Source organism: Diabrotica virgifera, chromosome 2 (assembly GCF_917563875.1).
Source record: "Diabrotica virgifera virgifera chromosome 2, PGI_DIABVI_V3a".
Taxonomy (NCBI): Eukaryota; Metazoa; Arthropoda; class Insecta; order Coleoptera; family Chrysomelidae; genus Diabrotica; species Diabrotica virgifera.
In genome coordinates, this window is record NC_065444.1 from 162,300,429 (window position 1) to 162,319,648 (window position 19,220).

The 19,220-nt window shown below is 33.3% G+C and overlaps 1 long non-coding RNA gene across 1 annotated transcript; it reads right to left on the minus strand.

Moving 5' to 3' along the window:
• Positions 1–5,797: 5,797 nt before the first annotated feature.
• Positions 5,798–8,758, minus strand: LOC126880288 (uncharacterized). The gene is made up of 2 exons (XR_007696542.1): positions 7,262–8,758; positions 5,798–5,978 (listed from the first exon to the last, which is right to left on the minus strand). It is a non-coding gene; the product is annotated as an uncharacterized LOC126880288 (long non-coding RNA).
• Between the last annotated feature and the right edge of the window lie 10,462 nt (positions 8,759–19,220).

Genomic DNA, 19,220 nt, shown 5'->3' on the forward strand with positions numbered 1-19,220 from the left:
TGCATTTGTTTGTACTGACAACCAATGCGTCGAAAAATTGCTACTCGGGGGTGACTGCTAGGGCACGTCATTTCGAGGTTCGAGGGCTAACGGCCCTAAATTGATGCAATCAGTTTACTTGGAGGTTTGTGGAATCGCTGAATACGAATATTCCATCAGAACCGACCCCCGTAGTCCCTATTGCCCAGTATCACTGCTGTAGCACGTCATCTTCTGGAGTTTCGAGGGAATTAATGCAAACGGATTATACGGGGGGTTCGGGTGCTGATGAACATGAATACTCCATCAGAACCGACCCCCGGAGCATCTTGTGCCCGTGGTCACTTCTAAGGCACGTCATCTTCTGGGGTTTTTAAGGTTTTCGGCACTGAATGCATGCAAATGGATTAAGTAGGCGATTTTGGGGTCGCTGAATACGAATACGCCATCAGAACCGACCCCCCGACCGCCTGGTACACAATTCTAAGGCATGTTATTTTCAGGAGATTGGAGGGTTTTTGAGCATCAGGTGCAACGGGTGGTCGGATACATTTATTAAAAAAAAATTTAAACAAATTATAAAAATTTTTTCGGCCTCAGTGGACATTATTTTAGGTTCTTTCGATCATTTGGAACAAAAAAGGTTTTTCGTAACTTTCTTGTAAAGTTAAACGTTTCTGAGTTATAAACAATTTAAAACTGAAAAAAATTGAAAAATGACGATTTTCTAGGTTCAAAAACACAAGTAAAACATATTTTTGAAACTACGAAGTACCTAAATTCAAGTACAAACCTTACTGTATAAATGTATTTACCTACACACTATCAGTTTTTTTGAAAACATACACCAGTTCCCGTTTTGATTTTTAAATAAAAAGGACAATACATTGAAAACAATAATAATTAATTTTTACATACAAAAATTTAGTTGTCATATTCAATCGACTGCCATTGTAGGATCTGATCGGGCACTCCTCCACTAACTGTTTGCTTTTCTCATACCTTCGATATTAAATTGGGAAGCTCGTACACTGGGTCCGATTTCTTTTGTCAGTTATCCATTAGACAGTCCATTTATTAGTAGTTGTCTCATCTTTAATTACTTAAAAAACTGTGATATCCTTCTGCCAGGAGATCTTGGGAAGGATTATCTGGCGCCTCTTGTGCTAGTTCATTTAGATTATCAATATATGTAATAATAAAATGAACTTCAAGTTAGTTCAACTATAACAATGAAATGCTTTTATTTATTTTCTCAGGCTCATCTAATGTCTCATCGCTAACTTTTTGTTTTACATGCACAATTAAACTTGGTTTTATGTATCGTCCTATTAGAGGTACATACTCACAAACTTCACTTTTTAGAAAGTGGATTAAAATCGATTTAAAGGAACAAATTATTGTTTTTTGAACTCAACTGACATGAATATTGGAATTTTTTAATGCAAGTTTAAAGAGTAAATAGAAACAGATATGTTATGCGATGTTTCGTATCATTTATTAAATATTAGATTAATTTTGTACTTGATGAGTTTTCCTTGAACACAATAATTGAATGTTGTGAAGTTAATGAATTTATTGTTTCCATAAAGTATCAAGACTTCCAGACTTCGAGATTCAAAATGAAAGAAATAAATAACCAAAAAATGCATTCTATAGTACAAAATGTTACAATTATTATTAAAACACATTATTTGTTTATTCTATGAATAAAGTTATTCTACCAATAAACTGACATTTCTCCATTTTACTAACGTCAACTAAGACTTATTTGATCTATTTATCAAATAAATATTTACTCTTCGAATAAATTGGCAAGTTAATCAAGCTGTAAATATTTATAAGAAAGGAAATTCGTCAGTTTAAGTTTAAATTATCAAAATTATATTGAAACAAAATAAAAATATAAACGACTAATAAATTTTGTTCGACGAATAACTATTCACTGTTATTGGTGAAACCGGGCCTAAGGGAATTAAAACTGCAAGCCACACAATAAGTCGAAAAAAAAAATTCTTGTGAATTAGTCCATGTGGTGAGACCGCTCCCGTCTGGAAACATTTTTGATTCGGTTTCTTTGTGGATTCCTATTCAAAAATGTCCCCTTTAAACAAATCTGAAGGGTGCCGGGCGGAATTTTTGGGCAGAAATCGTTTAAACAATTTTTTTAAACAAATACAAAAGATCACGGTTTTTTGCTCTGGAACATATATTTTTAGGTTTTTTCGGTCATAAACAGGAAAGGTATCTTGTAATTTTTCTTAAAATTGATAGTTTTCGAGTTATAGCCGATTTAAAATCTGAAAAATGCGAGAATACGTATTTTCGAGGCTTAAAAACTCTTATTTAAATTAGTATTTTCGAGGTTGCCAGATACTTATATTGAAGACTAAACATTCTGCTTCAAGATTCTGAAGAGTGATTGCGTCTAACATTAATTTAAACCGTTGTTTTTTAAATGTTAAATATGCATGTCCGTCCGATTTTTTTGCCGGTGCGGCGCGCTCTATTTCAAAAATCTCCAATTTTTCTCCGAGAAATATTTTTTCTAGATTCTTTGGGACATTCTAAATAAAATAAGTTTCTTGGCATTTTTCTCAAAAGTTAACAGTTTTAAAGTTATAAACGATTTACAATCCAAAAACGCGTTTTTGGCATTTTTCGGATTTTAAATCGATTATAACTTTAAAACTATTAACTTTTGAGAAAAATGCCAAGAAACTTATTTTATTTAGAATATAACAAAGAACTCAGAGGAAAATAGGAGATTTTTGAAATATAGCGCGCCGCACCGGCAAAAAAATCGGATGTACATGCATATTTAACAATTAAAAACAACGGTTTAAGTTAAGGTTAGACGCAATCACTCTTCAGAATCTTGAAGCTGAATGTTTAGTCTTCAATATAAGTATCCGCCAACCTCAAAAATACTAATTTAAATATGAGTTTTTACGCCTCGAAAATACGTATTTTCGCATTTTTCAGATTTTAAATCGGCTATAACTCGAAAACTATCAATTTTTAAGAAAAATTGCAAGATACCTTTCCTGTTTATAATGATCGAAAAAACCTAAAAATATATGTTCCAGAGCAAAAAACCGTGATCTTTTGTATTTGTTTAAAAAAATTGTTTAAACAATTTCTGCCCAAAAATTCCGCCCGGCACCATTCAGATTTGTTTAAAGGGGACATTTTTGAATAGGAATCCACAAAGAAACCGAATCAGAAATTTTTCCAGACGGGAGCGGTCTCACCACATGGACTAAATGCACTTTTAATTTCACTCGTCTTCTCCACGCTCACTATCAGATATTGATAACTCTGAAACTTGATCTACATTTATGTTTACTAACGTACACTTGAGTCCAGGACCTCGATTTTTGACCATTCGCTTCGTTATCGAACGTATTCGCTTCGTATCTGTTTAGTGTACAGATAGCGAATAATATTCTTTTTCTCATGATCATCTTTCAGTGCGTCACAGTTTTTCGATTTCTTTCTAAAGCATTAAATTGTTTGTGACAGAAAAAAAGGCACGTCGGTGATTACTTCTAGTTCTGTGATTATTCTAGTTGTCGATAGATAGCGCCATAATTAAAAAAAATAATTTTTTTTAATTAGATAATAATATTACAAATATAATCTGTATAATTTATAAGACTACACAAATCAAAGAAAATACCATTTTATAAATGCAAGAAACACATTTGATTTGTTTTTATTCTAAATTGAAAATAAAATGTGACAACTGTCAGATTTAACTAAAATGTCATGTTAGAATAAATGTCATAAATGTGTATTATCACGGACTTACCCTTTTTCCTATCATTTGTGACGCACTGAAAAATGATCATGAAAAGGACAATAGATAACGAAGAAAAGGGTCAAAAATCTAGGTCCATAGGGTTCTTTACCCGTGCGTCATTAATACCTGGCGAGATAAAACACATGTTATTTTTATGAACGCTCTAGTTTCAGTATATTGAAAAGGGATAGGTACAAAAAAAGACGCTTAGGAATGTTTTCAGAATTTAAGTACATTGTGACGTTTCTGGTTTGTTTACTTTTGTGGCTGTCAGTCTGTTGAATTTTTTGCTGCTTTTTTTGTAAAATGTTTGCATTTTGAAGTTTTTTAGATTTAGAGTTTGAAATTGTATGGTACTTAAGTGTATTTTAATTTGTTAAGGAAGTTTTGTTAAGTGACAGTTAAGGAATAGGAATATAAGGTTGTGTTAAGTTTCCGACAAAGTGTATGAAATGACAAAAAGAAAATTATGTTATTGAATCTTTTTATAAATTGTTTATTTATTTATTAATCACTAATGATATTACCCTAATAGCACAAGGACGTCCATCGGACGTCCTTCACGGACTTTAGGGACGTCCTTTGGACGTCCGTTTTCGTCCGAGGAACGTCCTTTATACGTCCTATTTTGGTCCAAATGTCGCGCTACCGAACGTCCATTGGACGTCCATCTAAGGTCCGAGGGGACGTATATTGGAACTTAATCGGACGTAAATTGGACCTTAATCGGACGTCCTAGGGGACGTAAATTGGACCTTAATCGAACGTAAATTGGACCTTAATCGGACGTAAATTGGACCTTAATCGGACATAAATTGGACCTTAATCCGACGTCCTAGGGGACGTAAATTGGACCTTAATCGGACGTAAATTGGACCTTAATCGGACGTAAATTGGACCTTAATCGGACGTAAATTGGACCTTAATCGGACGTAAATTGGACCTTAATCGGACATAAATTGGACCTTAATAGGACGTAAATTGGACCTTAATCGGACGTAAACTGGACCTTAATCGGACGTAAATTGGACATTAATCGGACGTAAATTGGACCTTAATCTGACGTAAATTGGACCTTAATCGGACGTAAATGGGACCTTAAGCGGACGTAAATTGTACCTTAATCGGACGTAAATTGGACCTTAATCGGACGTCCTAGGGGACGTGAATTGGACCTTAACAGGACGTCCAATTTTGGTCCAAAGGCCAAGTTGCCAAACGTCCAATGGAGGTCCACCTAACGTCGGAGGGGACGTTCGGTGGACGTCATTTGGGCATTCATAGGATGTCCCAGTTTGGTCCAATGTTTTGCTGCTGAACATCCATCTAACATCCTGGAAGGTCATTCGGTGGACGTCTAGCGACGATATTTCCCTAATAACACAAAACATTCCATGAATGTTCCTAGAATGTACACACAGGACATTGAAAACATTCCTGGAATGTCCCCAAATGCACACGAATGTCCCTGGAAAGTCCCAGGAAAGTGCTGTGTCAGCATTTTAAATATTCTTAGAATGTTCTGTTGGAACATTCCATGAATGTCTACGAATGTTCTTTGGACATTCACAGTCTATTTTTTAGACTGAATGTCTTGTTGGAACATTCCATGAATGTTCTTTGGACATTCACAGTATATTTTTAGACTGAATGTCTTGTTAGAACATTCCATGAATGTCTACGAACGTTCTTTGAACATTCACAGAATATTTTTTAGACATTCACTGAAATATATCGTCAGTAATGTGACAATACCTCCTATATGTTTTTTCATGAGGTTTGCAGGAGACGAAAAACATTTTTTAAGGTCACTTTCTGTTTTCGTACGTATTCTGACTTTTTTGTAGTAAATAGATAGTTGAATTTACTGCAAAACAAGTCAAAAAATATATGAAAACAGGAGGTGGCCGAAACAAGTTTTTAGTCTATCTTACAAATCTCTTGAAAAAAACAGATAGGAGGTATTGTCACATCACTGACGATATGTGGCCATACCAAATAATACATCCTTGATAAATATAAACATTTTTATTGCAAAAAATCTTTACATACATTTTTTAATGTAATTTACTGACATTCCTAAATATTATAAAAAAATGTGTCACATTTGCTTTGTAAACCTTTCTTTTGCTTTTCGTAGCCACATATTCCGTTTCCTTTCTGGTTTTTTGTAGACCACTTCTCTCAGCTGATTCTAAAAGAAAATAAAATAAAAGGTAATTTTTCTATCCTTTACGATTAACAATCAGAAGAAATATTATTTACAGGTAATAATACGCATAAATAATAATAATAAAAAAATAAATATTAAATAATATTTACTAAATAAAATAATAATAATGAACATTTTGTATTTTGACAACGACGTCCGACGTGGAAGTAGAAACCTTAATAAAATTATTTTTTCAAGTAAATTGTGGCTTATTTCCTCATTAGAATAGTTAATTACAAAAAAGCCACAAAGAAATAGATTTTTCACAAACAAATAAGTATTTAGTATTCCCATGTATTCCCAGTATGGATTTTCCCATTGATTTTTTTTTTTTTTTATTTAGTATTCATTATATTTATTGTTTTTATTATTTACTTTAATGTCCTACTGGTACATTATTTGACAAATAATGACATTTCGAAGTCTGTTAAGTATGATATCACGCCCTTGGGCATTAAATTTAAATAACGACTTAGATACTGTCAAGTTGACAAATATCAACCTAAGTAAAACTATGGTTACCACAATTATGTTACTACTGTTACTGGTAAATGTACTTATTTAAAAACTAATCAATTCAAAATTCATTCAAATTTTTCGCATATAAAGAATAATTTAGTCAGACATTAAACGTTGAAGGCACCACAGGTATTATAATAATAACGCTTTCGGTCAACATATATCCCTCAGGCCCTTGTTAAAAACACCATTGACCTCAAGCGTTATTATCCTTATAATACCCTTGGTACCTTAATAACTGTAACATAAGATTATACCTTAATTCTTGTTTTCTATTTCTGATGTTTTTATTTATTTACATTGAATATTAATCTGTTTTGTTGTATAATCTACTTCGCAATAATTATGTGATATATTTGACTTAAAATGAATTCAAAAATTTTTTGCAGTTGGGCAACAATGTCAACTTAGATCTTCGATGTAGATAATGAATTACAACAGTAGGTATCTATATTGTACAGACTGTATTATTAATTAGGTTATTTATTTATTTATTTATTGAAATATACATCCACCAGGTATAAACCCATAAAGGTGTACATAAGAAAACTACATACATTGACTGAACACTTGATGACAAAATATAAAATAAAATAAAGAATAACCAAAAATGTTTCTGTTGTTAATACACATACACAATAATAAACAAAGACCTTAATAAAGAAAAATAACATGGCATCAATTCGATAAGCTATTGCGTATTTCGCGTTTAAAGATGTTAAAACCAAGAAAAAAAATGCATATACCTGTGTGACATAAGCTATTGGAACAGCACAGTCTCTTAAACGAACAGATGAAAGTGAAGTTCTGTCAATATCTTTTTCTAAAAAGTGTTTTGAACATACTCCTCTATTAACAAATCTGATCTATACTTCATGTCTTCTTCGCAGGATCTTCTGGAAAGCTAAAAATACAAAATATATGCATTACTAAGCATTATGAACAAATTTTAGTTTTAAATAAAAAATATGATTAATGGACTCACAAAATATTATAAAACAGCTTAGAAATTGTTTATTAGTATAGTCGGTTCCCCAAACTGACACAACTGGCTAGTGATTTTAGTAGGTAATTTTTTTTGTTTTTGGCCAATTTTGCCAAAATTACAGTAATTATTAACTATTTAGTTATTATTTTTTTTTTTTGCCAATTTTACCAAATTGGCAAAATTATTTACTAAAATCACTAGCCAGTTGTGTCTGAGACTCAGTAGTACTGAGACTGAGTTTAGCAAATCGACTATAATATTCTGTGTATTCATTAGTTGGTACTGCATATTATAGTGTGTGGTCTACCATCCTATTTATAAAGGCATACATTAGCAAAAACGCAAAAAGAATTACTTTAGTTTTACAAATCCTATTGTTATTATCTCTATTTACTATTTTAGTTAGGAATAAGCAAAGTTTGTGGCTTATTCACAATTATTATTAAAATAATAAATGGATATGACCAATTATTAACTTATAAAATAAAATAATAATTCTTCTGATTTATGCCTTTTATTCACTTTGTTATATCTAGGTTACTTAAAAGATTTTTTATGAATAGTATTATTACGGTATTAATAGTATTAATTTATTTTCTGAAATACAGGGCATGCCTTCGTTTACATACTATTTGCATACTAACCTTTTAATAGGGCTTTTCATTCACAGTCATTTGTTTGGAGCTTCTGTCATAATTGAAACGTTATTCCTGCAGATTTTTTTATCTACATTTGTTTCTGCTACTCCAACTGCGTTAAAAACAGGACACCATTTTATTCACTATGTTAATAATACTATTAAAGCTATTATAAAAGTATCCGAATTAAAAAAATATTCTTAAAAAGCACAAAAAATAGAAACAACGATCCACCCACGGCAAAGCAAGGTGGCCAAGATGAAGATGCCAAGATGGCCGAAGCGAGGTCGTTGGTTGGTCGTTTTTAGTCACGTGATGCCCTCTCAAGCGCCATGCACAAAAATATATGCACGGCGAATTTGAAAATGAACGCAAAAGAAATAAATATAAATGCCTCTCTTGGGTTTTGCATAAGTTATAAGTATTTTTTTTATTAACAAAATCGCATTCCAAATTGAATATTCGCGAACAATAATTTTTATTACATTTGTATGTTTATAATATTGTATTAATTGAACTTGGGAAACTCTTTAAATTTGACATATTATTGCACTGTAGGCCTAAAGTGTCACTTAGTTTGTCTGGTATGTTATAAGTAATGTTGTATCTGTTACACGTATGTATTATTTCGCAACTTAAAATATAGGAACATTGGTAGTATGTTCACAGAATGTCTTATGGTAACATTCCAGGAATAATTTAAACAGATGTTCACCGAATGTTCCCTAAATGTCCAGGACATTCAAATATTGATAGAACTTTGGTAGTACATTCCTGGAATGTTGTGTGTTGTTAGGGTTAGACCTGTGGAGAATGTATTGTGGGAAATAAAAAATATATTTTTTAAGGAACTTATATTTCATCTTACATCAAATTACAATTATTGGATATTACATTATTTACATTAAATTATAATACACTTCTCCAAGAAATTAACGCACCACCTTAAATATGGGGTATATTTGATGTCTCGTATTTCCTAAACCTGTTGTCCCATCTAAGTGATGTTTTTATATTATTCTAGGCTATAGGTTACCTCCTTAAGCTTGTCATGCACAGGGAGCTATGCTGTAATATATGTATATTATATCATATCGCTCTCTATAGTAATGTGATATAATATATTACAGTATAGCTCCCTGTGCATGACAAGCATAAGGAGGTAACATATTCTAGGGCCTAGGCTAGAATATTATAAAAAAAATCACTTAGATGCAACAACAGGTGTAGGAAATTCGAGACATCAAAAATGCCCAATTTTTAAGGTGGTGCGTAATGGGCTGTATATACAGGGTGTAACAAAAATACAGGTCATAAATTAAATCACATATTCTGGGACCAAAAATAGTTCAAATGAACCTAACTTACCTTGTACAAATATGCACATAAAAAAAAGTTACAGCCCTTTGAAATTACAAAATGAAAATCGATTTTTTCGATTATATCGAAAACTATTAACGATTTTTTATTGAAAATGGACATGTGACATGTGGCATTACTATGGCAGGAATATCTTAAAGAAAAATTATGGTGAAATTTGTGCACCCCATAAAAATTTTATGGGGGTTTTGATCCCTTAAATCCTCCCAAACTTTTGTGTATGTTCCAATTCAATTTTATTATTGTGGTACCATTAGTTAAATTCAATATTTTTGTTTCTTAGTATTTTTCAGATAAGGCAGTTTTTATCGAGTTGTGACTTCTTTTTTAATATGTCCACGTAAAAATTTTATGGGGGTTTTGTTCCTTTAAACCCCCCAAATGTTTGTGTATGTTCCAATTAAACTATTACTGATAGGTACCATTAGTTAAACTGAGTGTTTTCAAAACTTTTTTGCCTCTTTGTATTTTTTCGATAAGGCACGTTTTATCGAGTCTGGCTTCTTTTTTAATATGGTTCAAAATATACCTAAAAATGTAAAGCATAAATAAGTTTGCATATTATTACCAAGTCTCCATAATCGTACTTAACCATATACAAATATGTGGTGGATTTGACAAATATTCAAAATATTTCGATAAAAATTGACTTTTCGAAAAAGCAATAAGAGGCAAAAAAGTTTTTAAAACGTTGTTTAAATGGTAGGTACTACAATAATAATTAAAAAGAAACGTGCACAAAAGCACATTGTTTTCGATACATTGGAAAAAATCACTTTTCATTTTGTAACTTCAAATGAGTGATAAAGGCACAGAGACTTAGATCACGAGGTCACATTGAAAGGATGCCAAAAACGAGGACTCCGAAAAGGGTACTAAACTACACTATAGCTTCAAGAAAGAGAAGCTTTCCGGAAGACCGGAAAATAGATGGAAGCAAGAGGTCGAAAAAGATTTGGAAAGAATGGTGTTACAGGGTCAGAAAAGAAAAATGAATAAGAGGAAGGAATGGAGAAAAATCACATATCAAGCCAGAGAAGATCTCAGTACATAAAGAAACGTGAAAATGAAGAAAAAAACAAACTTTTCAAGCCATGGGCCTCTAAGGCCCTTGGTGCTATTAATATATAACTTCAAAGGGCTGTAACTTGTCTTTTGTGCACATTTGTACTAAGGTAAGTTAGGTCCAATCAAACTATTTTTGGTCCCAGGATATGTGATTAAATTTATGACCTGTATTTTTGTTACACCCTGTATATATATATATATAAAGGTTATATTTGGTTCTTGGGACATCAAAGTATATTTTTTAGACATTCCCTGGATATAGATAATGTGACATACCTCCGATTTGTTTTTTCATGAGTTTTGTAAGAGAGACTAAAAACTTTTTTTATGGTCACCTCCTGTTTTCATATATTTTTTGACATGTTTTGTAGTAAATTCAACTATCTATTTACTACAAGACATGTCAAAATTTACATGTGAAAGCAGGAGATGATCCTAAAAATGGTTTTTCGTCTCCTACAAAATTCATGAAAAATCAGATAGGAGAATTTGTACATTACAATTCTCTGATGTTTGGGAAAAAGGGCTTAAGTCAGAAATGCACATCGATAATGTTTTGATGATTTCTGGACCAGAAAAATCGGCTCTTTTTATTGGTACATTCAGTTTACGTCTGCAACAGTTTTTTTCTGGTCCAGAAATCATCAAAACATTAGCAATGTGCAATTTTAATTTAACCTAAATTACTACTGTTTCTTAAAATGAAGAGCTTACCCCATAGCGTCTCTTATCTAATCTAACAAGATCGTGCACTATTCTAACATACACAGCCACATCACGCACTATGCTCTGCTTTTCACTATCACCTATCACTCAAACTAGTTCAAAAGGCTTTGTCCTCTTCAATCTTCTAGTTTGCCCAGTAGTATCGAGGAGCTGGATTTCCTCAATATTCTTGTACTTATTTAAGTTGTTTGTCGGGATTCCTGCTATCTTCTTGATGATTATATCCAGGTTCCATTCCTAGGTCTTAATATTTGTTTATGAAGTAATAACTTATTATGCATGGACAATGTTGAGTTTCTTCCAATTAGCCAATACACTTTTTATATCTTTATTTTGGTTATATCTGGTTTTTTGTAGACCACTTTCAGCTGATTCTAAAAAAAAAATTAAAATGAACGGTAATTTTTTTATTCTTTACAATTAAAAATCTAAATATTTACAGGTAATACATGCATAAATGATTCGTTTCATAAAGAAAATTGAAAACGGATTTTATAATACTTACATAATTGTTTAAGAGATCCAGCCAGAGCCAAAACTAGCATACTAAACAGTACAGTTGAGTACAGCAAAAAAAGCCACTAATTTCCATTTTTCACCCCCTTATCGATGCATTTTTTTCCAATCAAAATTTTTACTAAATTTTTAGGTTATCTTATGATGAAAATGAAATAATTGATGACTTGATGACCAATGACCACGCGACGCTATATAGATACTCGCGCGGCAAATTTGAAAATGAACGCAAATTGAATAGTAAATGGCCTCTCTTTAGAGTATGGAAAATTTTACCCCTCCAGGAGGACATTGTACTCTTTTCATAGAATATCTTGTGGTAACTTTCCAGCCATAATTTAATCAGATGTTCACGGAATAGAACTTTGATAGTAGAATTCCTGGAATGTTTTGTTGTTAGGGGAAACTTTTATTTTATTTATTCTTGAATATTTCCTGTTGTTAAACATTGTAACCAATAATTTACAAATAAGATTTTCATTACATTACATGAAATCAAAAACATGTTTTGGATATTAAACTATTTATAATTGTAATAATTTAATATACAATTTTGAATTAAGATTTAATCTTTTCGATTTAAACTACAGTAAAACTTGTGTTACCGGCCCCCTGCCAACACCGGCCACCTGTACTAACGGCCAGTTTAAAAATTCCCCACACTAATTACAGTAAAACCTGTCATTAACGGCCGCTAAAAATGAAAAAGCTATTGGCCGATATAGAAAGGTGACCGGTATTGCCTGTTTTTGTAGTCTAGATATAATTGGTTTGGGGAATTTTTAAACTGGCCGTTACTACAGGTGGCCAGTAACACAGGTTGTACTGTATATCTAGGCTACAAAAACTGGCAATAACGACCACTTTTCTATATCGGCCAATAGTTCTTTCATTTTAGTGGCCGTTAGTGACAGGTTTGACTGTATTTCATTAACGTAAAGTTAACGCAAGTTAATATTTTATTGAATTATTTTGCTATTTGATCCCGTAATTGGTATAATGTGTCCAATATAAGCGTTCATAAAACGTCCGTATTTCGTCCAGTATGGACGTCCAAAGGACGTTCAACGTCGGACGTCCATATTTATTCCGTCCGAAGGACGTCCAACGTCGGACGTCCATATTTATTCCTTCCGAAGGACGTCCAACATGGGACGTCCAAAGGACGTCCGTTTATAGTCCATGGACGTTAGGACCAAAAATGGACCTATTTTGGACGTCCAAAGGACGTCGTGTGCTATTAGGGTAAAAGAATTTATTAAGCCACTTCAAATGTAGCTGTAATTCTGCACCAAAATTTGAAAGCAGAACTTACATTTGACATTTTATTTATTTTTTAACGTAAAATTCTAACCCGTGATTGGAGCAGTAGCTACTTAATTACTGTCATTTGCTGTTGCGTTTAGTAAATTTCCGACTTATTGCGTATGCTTTAAATCAGGGGTCGGCAACATGCGGCCCTTTGCAACTTTTTGCGCGGCCCGTCAATGCACTAATGTAATTTTAGGAAAAATCAACAAACTTATGAAAAATAATAAATTAAAGACAGAAAGACAACAGACGCTTAAGGACAACAGTTGCATGGACCGAAATTCACTAAAATATGAGGAATTTAATAAGGCAATAAAAAAAAAGAATAAGACAAGACATCAGGGACTAAAATACCGAACAAATCGAAAATATTATAGGGAAAATCAAGAGTATGAAAGTGTTAAAAACTCTAAATAGGAAAGACCGACAACAAATACACCTGATAACAGATATAAATGGAATCACTATAAATGACAAAAATAATTTAATAAATATTATTGAATATTACTATTTATACAGAATTATACTCGATCAACATAGAAAAACGGTCGATTGTAGTACCTCAACGAATAAACACCGACGATCGCTGCTGTGTTTAAAAATAGCGGTGAAATACGAGTTTACCAGTGTGAGTGATAACAAAAATTATAACGTACGTATTTGAACATTTTAAATTAGATTTGTTTAGTTTATTCGGAACTATAATTAGATCCAGTTTTTTGCTTTTTACATTAATTAGAAACATCAATAATATTAATGGACTAGCATAAACATCGAAAAGTGATCTAGCCGGCTATATACCTGAGGTGCCGGCAAAATGTTTAAATATCAAGAATACTCTAAACTAAACAAATAATTAATTATATTTCATAATATTGTTTCTGCTTCTGACTACATGGGCAGTAACGTGCAAAACAGTTCATCTTCAAATATGTCTCAAACTACAGATAATGCAACATCTAGGCAAACAACTTCGTATGCATCCATAGTTACGTCCATAGTTAAACCTTCGTTTCCAAAGCACACCCAAGCGGTAGTATTACATGCTGATCAAAACCTTAAATTACATGACTATGTTAGAGCTATAGGCGACATTATTGGTCCCAAACAAATTTCTTTTGCTTCTAGAATATCCCATAATAGGATATGCATTTATCTTACCAATTCCAATCTAGTCGAACAGTTATTAACATCGCATCCAAATATTCAGATAGGGAACATTACCCTAAATATTCGCAGACTGGTTTCCCCCACGAAAAGAATTGTCATATCAAATATTTCCCCAACCGTTCCGCACGATTTAGTAGAAAGTGCAATTAAAAATCTTGGGCTTGAGTTAGCCTCCCCGATTTCCTTTTTAAGAGCTGGTATCCCAGGTGATGAGTACTCTCACATCCTTAGCTTTAGACGCCAAGTATATGTTTTTTCCAATACAGATAATTTTGAATTACAAACGTCAATAGTAATACCTTTTGAAGGTACTGACAACAGAATCTTTTTATCTACAGATAAAATGGAGTGTTTTATCTGTAAACAACCAGGACACATTGCTTCTAAATGCCCTAATCCTCCAACTGTTAATGTAACTCAAACTCCTAATTCAAATCCCGAATTATCCACGAACACAACCCTTTTACTAGATAACACACAGCCGACAGACACCTCCAGCGTGACCCCTATTACAGATACTTCACAACAGGACACAACTACCGCACTAAAACCAGCTCTTAAACGAGGTCGCTCAGAAGTATCAACGGCCACGAATGAAAACAGTTCCCTAGATGACACTGTTAGCATGCCTCCACCCGTTTCACCTGCCAGCCACATACAGCAGGATAAAACCATTAAGCAAAAAAGAAACAAAGGACAAACCTACCAACAGAAACCGGACTGACTGAACAAACTAAAGAGGATATAAAAGAGGCCTACAATAAAACACCAGAAGCATTCATACTTCCTCAAGATAATCTGATAGCTTTCCTGGAAAACACCTTTGGAAATAACGATCCTTACACTGAAGCACTGAAATTCACGAGCGATATTAAATCTTTGATCTTAAACTTACAATTTCTGTACCCATCTCTCCAAGAACGGGCAATTAGATATCGTATAACACGCATAAATAAAAAAATTAAACTCCAACTGGAACCTGATGATGCCGAAAGTGTATCTAGTATTGATATATCCCATGACGTAAGCGATGAAGACAGCAACTCAGACGTATCTCAATTATCTCAACAGTCTCAAAAGTCCTTACAATAATCTGTAATTATATTCACATTAATTCAGTGGAATTGTGACGGGTTTTTCCCCGTCTTGAACGCTTACAACAATTAATCTCAGATCACGTTCCTGACTTTCTCTGCTTACAAGAGACTAACTTTAACACAACACACAATCCGTATCTTAAAAACTATTCTAGCTATAATTTTATTAGGACAACGCATTTAAGGGCCAGCGGTGGATCCTCCATTTTTATTTCAAATGATGTTTTTCACCAAGAATTTTTGTTAAACACAACGCTAGAAGCTGTAGCAGTAACTGCATGGTGCCCTAACAAAATTGTCATATGCAATGTTTACATTCTCCCTAACTATAATCTTGCCAGTGCTGAACTTTTAAATCTCATTAACCAACTTCCAGCTCCATTTATCCTTGTTGGAGATTTTAACGCTCATAGTATCATGTGGGGATCTAAAAATACGTTTGGTAGGGGTAAGATTATTGAGGATATTATCATTAATCATGATGATCACGTATTTTCATATACAGTCTGGCTCCTTCTCTTCAACTGACCTGAGCATTAGTGATCCTAAAACAGCTCCTCTTCTTACCTGGTACACGCTTGACAGTCTCTATGACAGCAATCACTTCCCTATCTTTATCACTAATAATGAAGCTAAACCGTCTTATGTTAAGAGCAAATGGAATATCTCAAAAGCTAATTGGGAGCTTTTCAGCGCATCTGTTAAGGATCGAGTTAACGAAATTGTTTATCAAAACAATGCTGATACGGATGTTGAAGAATTTAATAGATGCATACTGCAAGCAGCAGAGGAACACATAGTAAAGTGCACCATTAATCCATCCCAAAAATCTGTACCATGGTGGAACCTATCTTGCAAGCTAGCAGTTAAAGCTAGCAAAAACGCCTTAAACAAATATCGTAGAACACGATCAGAAGAGGACTTAATTAATTTCAAGAGACTAAAGGCCAAATCAAAACGAGTAATAAAAGAAAGTAAACGAGAATCTTGGATTAAATTCTCCAGTACTATAACCGCTGACACATCTCCAACTCAAGTATGGAACAAAATAAAACAAATTAATGGACGCAACACAACGTATAGAATACCCGCTCTTATCCACGAAAATAATATTACAGACGACCAGAAAATCTCTGATACCTTTGCACAATATTTTTTAGACAAATCCAAAAACAGAATTAACCATTTATTGACACGAGACGAACAGCACCCTCCCCAGTCCTCCTCATCTAACCCTGGTCCACTTAACCTACCGTTTACCCTCACGGACTCTATGGACGGACTCTATGATGTTGTTAGCTCTCTAAAAAAATCTGCTGCCGGACCAGATGATATTCCCTCAATATTTATTAAAAAACTACATTCAGATACATTAAGAAAATTATTAGATCTGTACAATATTTTATGGACAGATCAACTGTTTCCCAGGCTATGGAGAACATCCATTATGATTCCAATTAAAAAGAACGACTGCATGTCAGCATTACCCAGTTCATTTCGACCCATTTCTTTAACTTGTTCATTATGTAAAGTCTTAGAAAAAATGATAATAATCGTCTAAACTGGTACTTAAGGCTGTGTATGACACTATGCATTTTCTTGTATCGTTTCTTATATGTCAAAAAAATGCATAGTGTCATACACAGATACAAGAAACGATATCAGAAACGATACAAGAATTTGTGTCAGGCACAGATTCTTGTACAAGAACTGCGCCAATTTCTGCGCAAAGAGCAAAAACGTAAAACCTGCTGGTAAAACATTTAAATGTCATAATGGCGGCTGGAAATGAGATCATATGATTTATGTCTTGATGAATTTATTTGTGTTTTTGTAGCTATTATTTATAAATCTTTTATTGATACTTAATATACCGTTTGGTAAGGACTAATGTTCTACTAATAACCATATATTTAGCTCCTAGTAAAGTTCAAACTATAACTTTGGGTTTCATGTTGCATAATTTTTTAATAGAGGAAAATATAATAGTTCCTAATTTGGATCAAACTGAAGATAATTCTAATGCAAATATTTTAGCACAAATATCAAAACAAAATAAAAAACACAAATAATCAACAGTCAACGTAAAAATTCTGGTTAACATTAAAATATTAAAATGTTATGTTTTTAAAAGTTTATAAATTTTATAAAATCCTTAAAATCAGCTGTAGACGCAGTACTACCATACCAATGTAACGCGACACAGGGTGACAAACAAAATTTCGACCAATCACGTGCCGAATTTCATACAATTTTCGGTACAAGAACTTGCATAGTGTCATACAGGGCACAAATGTACGTACAAGAAACGATACAAGAAAATGTATACAACTTCTGATATCAGAAACGATATTAGAAATGATACAAGAAAATGCATAGTGTCATACAGCCTTTAGAACGACATAAGTTACTAAATCCATTTCAGTCAGGATTTAGATCAAATAGATGCACTATGGACAATTTGGTTTCACTTCAGTCTGAAATTGCGTACGCCATGCAAAACAAGAATGAGTTAATTGCCGTTGCTCTAGACATAGAGAGTGCTTTCGATACCACTTCAAAATCATTAATTCTTGCAAAACTATTAGTGACCTCAAATTAGAAGGTAATATAACAACATTTATTAATCACTTTTTAACGGATAGAACGTTTCAAGTGTCCATAAATGGTAAAATGTCTGCACCACAAGCTGTAGAGAATGGACTACCTCAAGGTTGTATACTTAGCACCACACTATTCTTAATCTGTATTCATGACATAAGCTCTATGATAAAAGCACCAGTTCAACACGCTATTTACGCTGATGATATCATTCTATTTTGTCAAGGTAGGACCACATCCAGTACATGTGCGTTACTCCAAAACACCCTAGAGTCTATCACCAATTGGTCAGAAAGTACAGGATTCAAATTTTCACCACCTAAATCTGTAGTAATCCAATTTAGTAAAAAATACAGGTCTCCCCAACCTAATTTACAACTACATGGAACTTCGCTTCGTGTAGTAGATAACCATAAAATCTTGGGTATGCAATTTGATAAAAGACTGTCTTGGAGGAATCATATACAAACCACTAAAGCTAATTGTTTAAAAAGAATAAACATAATTAAATCCCTTGCTCACTATCACTGGAGATCTGAAGAGGAAGTATTACTCAGAATTTACCAAGCTCTAATTAGGTCCAAACTTGATTACGGTAGCATAATCTATATGTCTGCATGCAAGTCTCTCTTAAATTCTCTTAACGTCGTTCAGAACACATCTCTTCGTATTTGTCTTGGTGCTTTTAGATCTAGCCCATCTGAAAGCATTCATGTCGAAGCCTATGAACCTCCACTGACCGATAGGAGACAAAGACTCCTTCTGAATTATTTTGCAAAGGTCTCTGCCAACTCCTCAAATCGAGCTGCCAATCTTGTTGCCAGACACACAGTAATAGATCCAACAGAAAAACCTAGGTCTGTGTACCCAATTGACCGCAAATTATACCCCGCCTTGGACCAGAAAGCAGCCTAGTTTTAACACTAGTCTATGTAGATACGACAAAAAGGAAACAACCAGCCTTATGATTAGACAAGAGTTCCATAAAATGATCGACAAGGAAAAGTTTGATACAATCTTATACACAGACGCTAGTAAAGATGAACATGGTACAAGCTGTGCAGTAACTACTACAAATGAAACAATAGCGTCATTCCGCCTCCCTACAATCTGCAGTATACATACAGCGGAATTATATGGAATAAATAAAGCTCTAGAAGTCACACCAAAAAGCAGCAAACGTATAGCCATATGCACCGACTCACTGTCA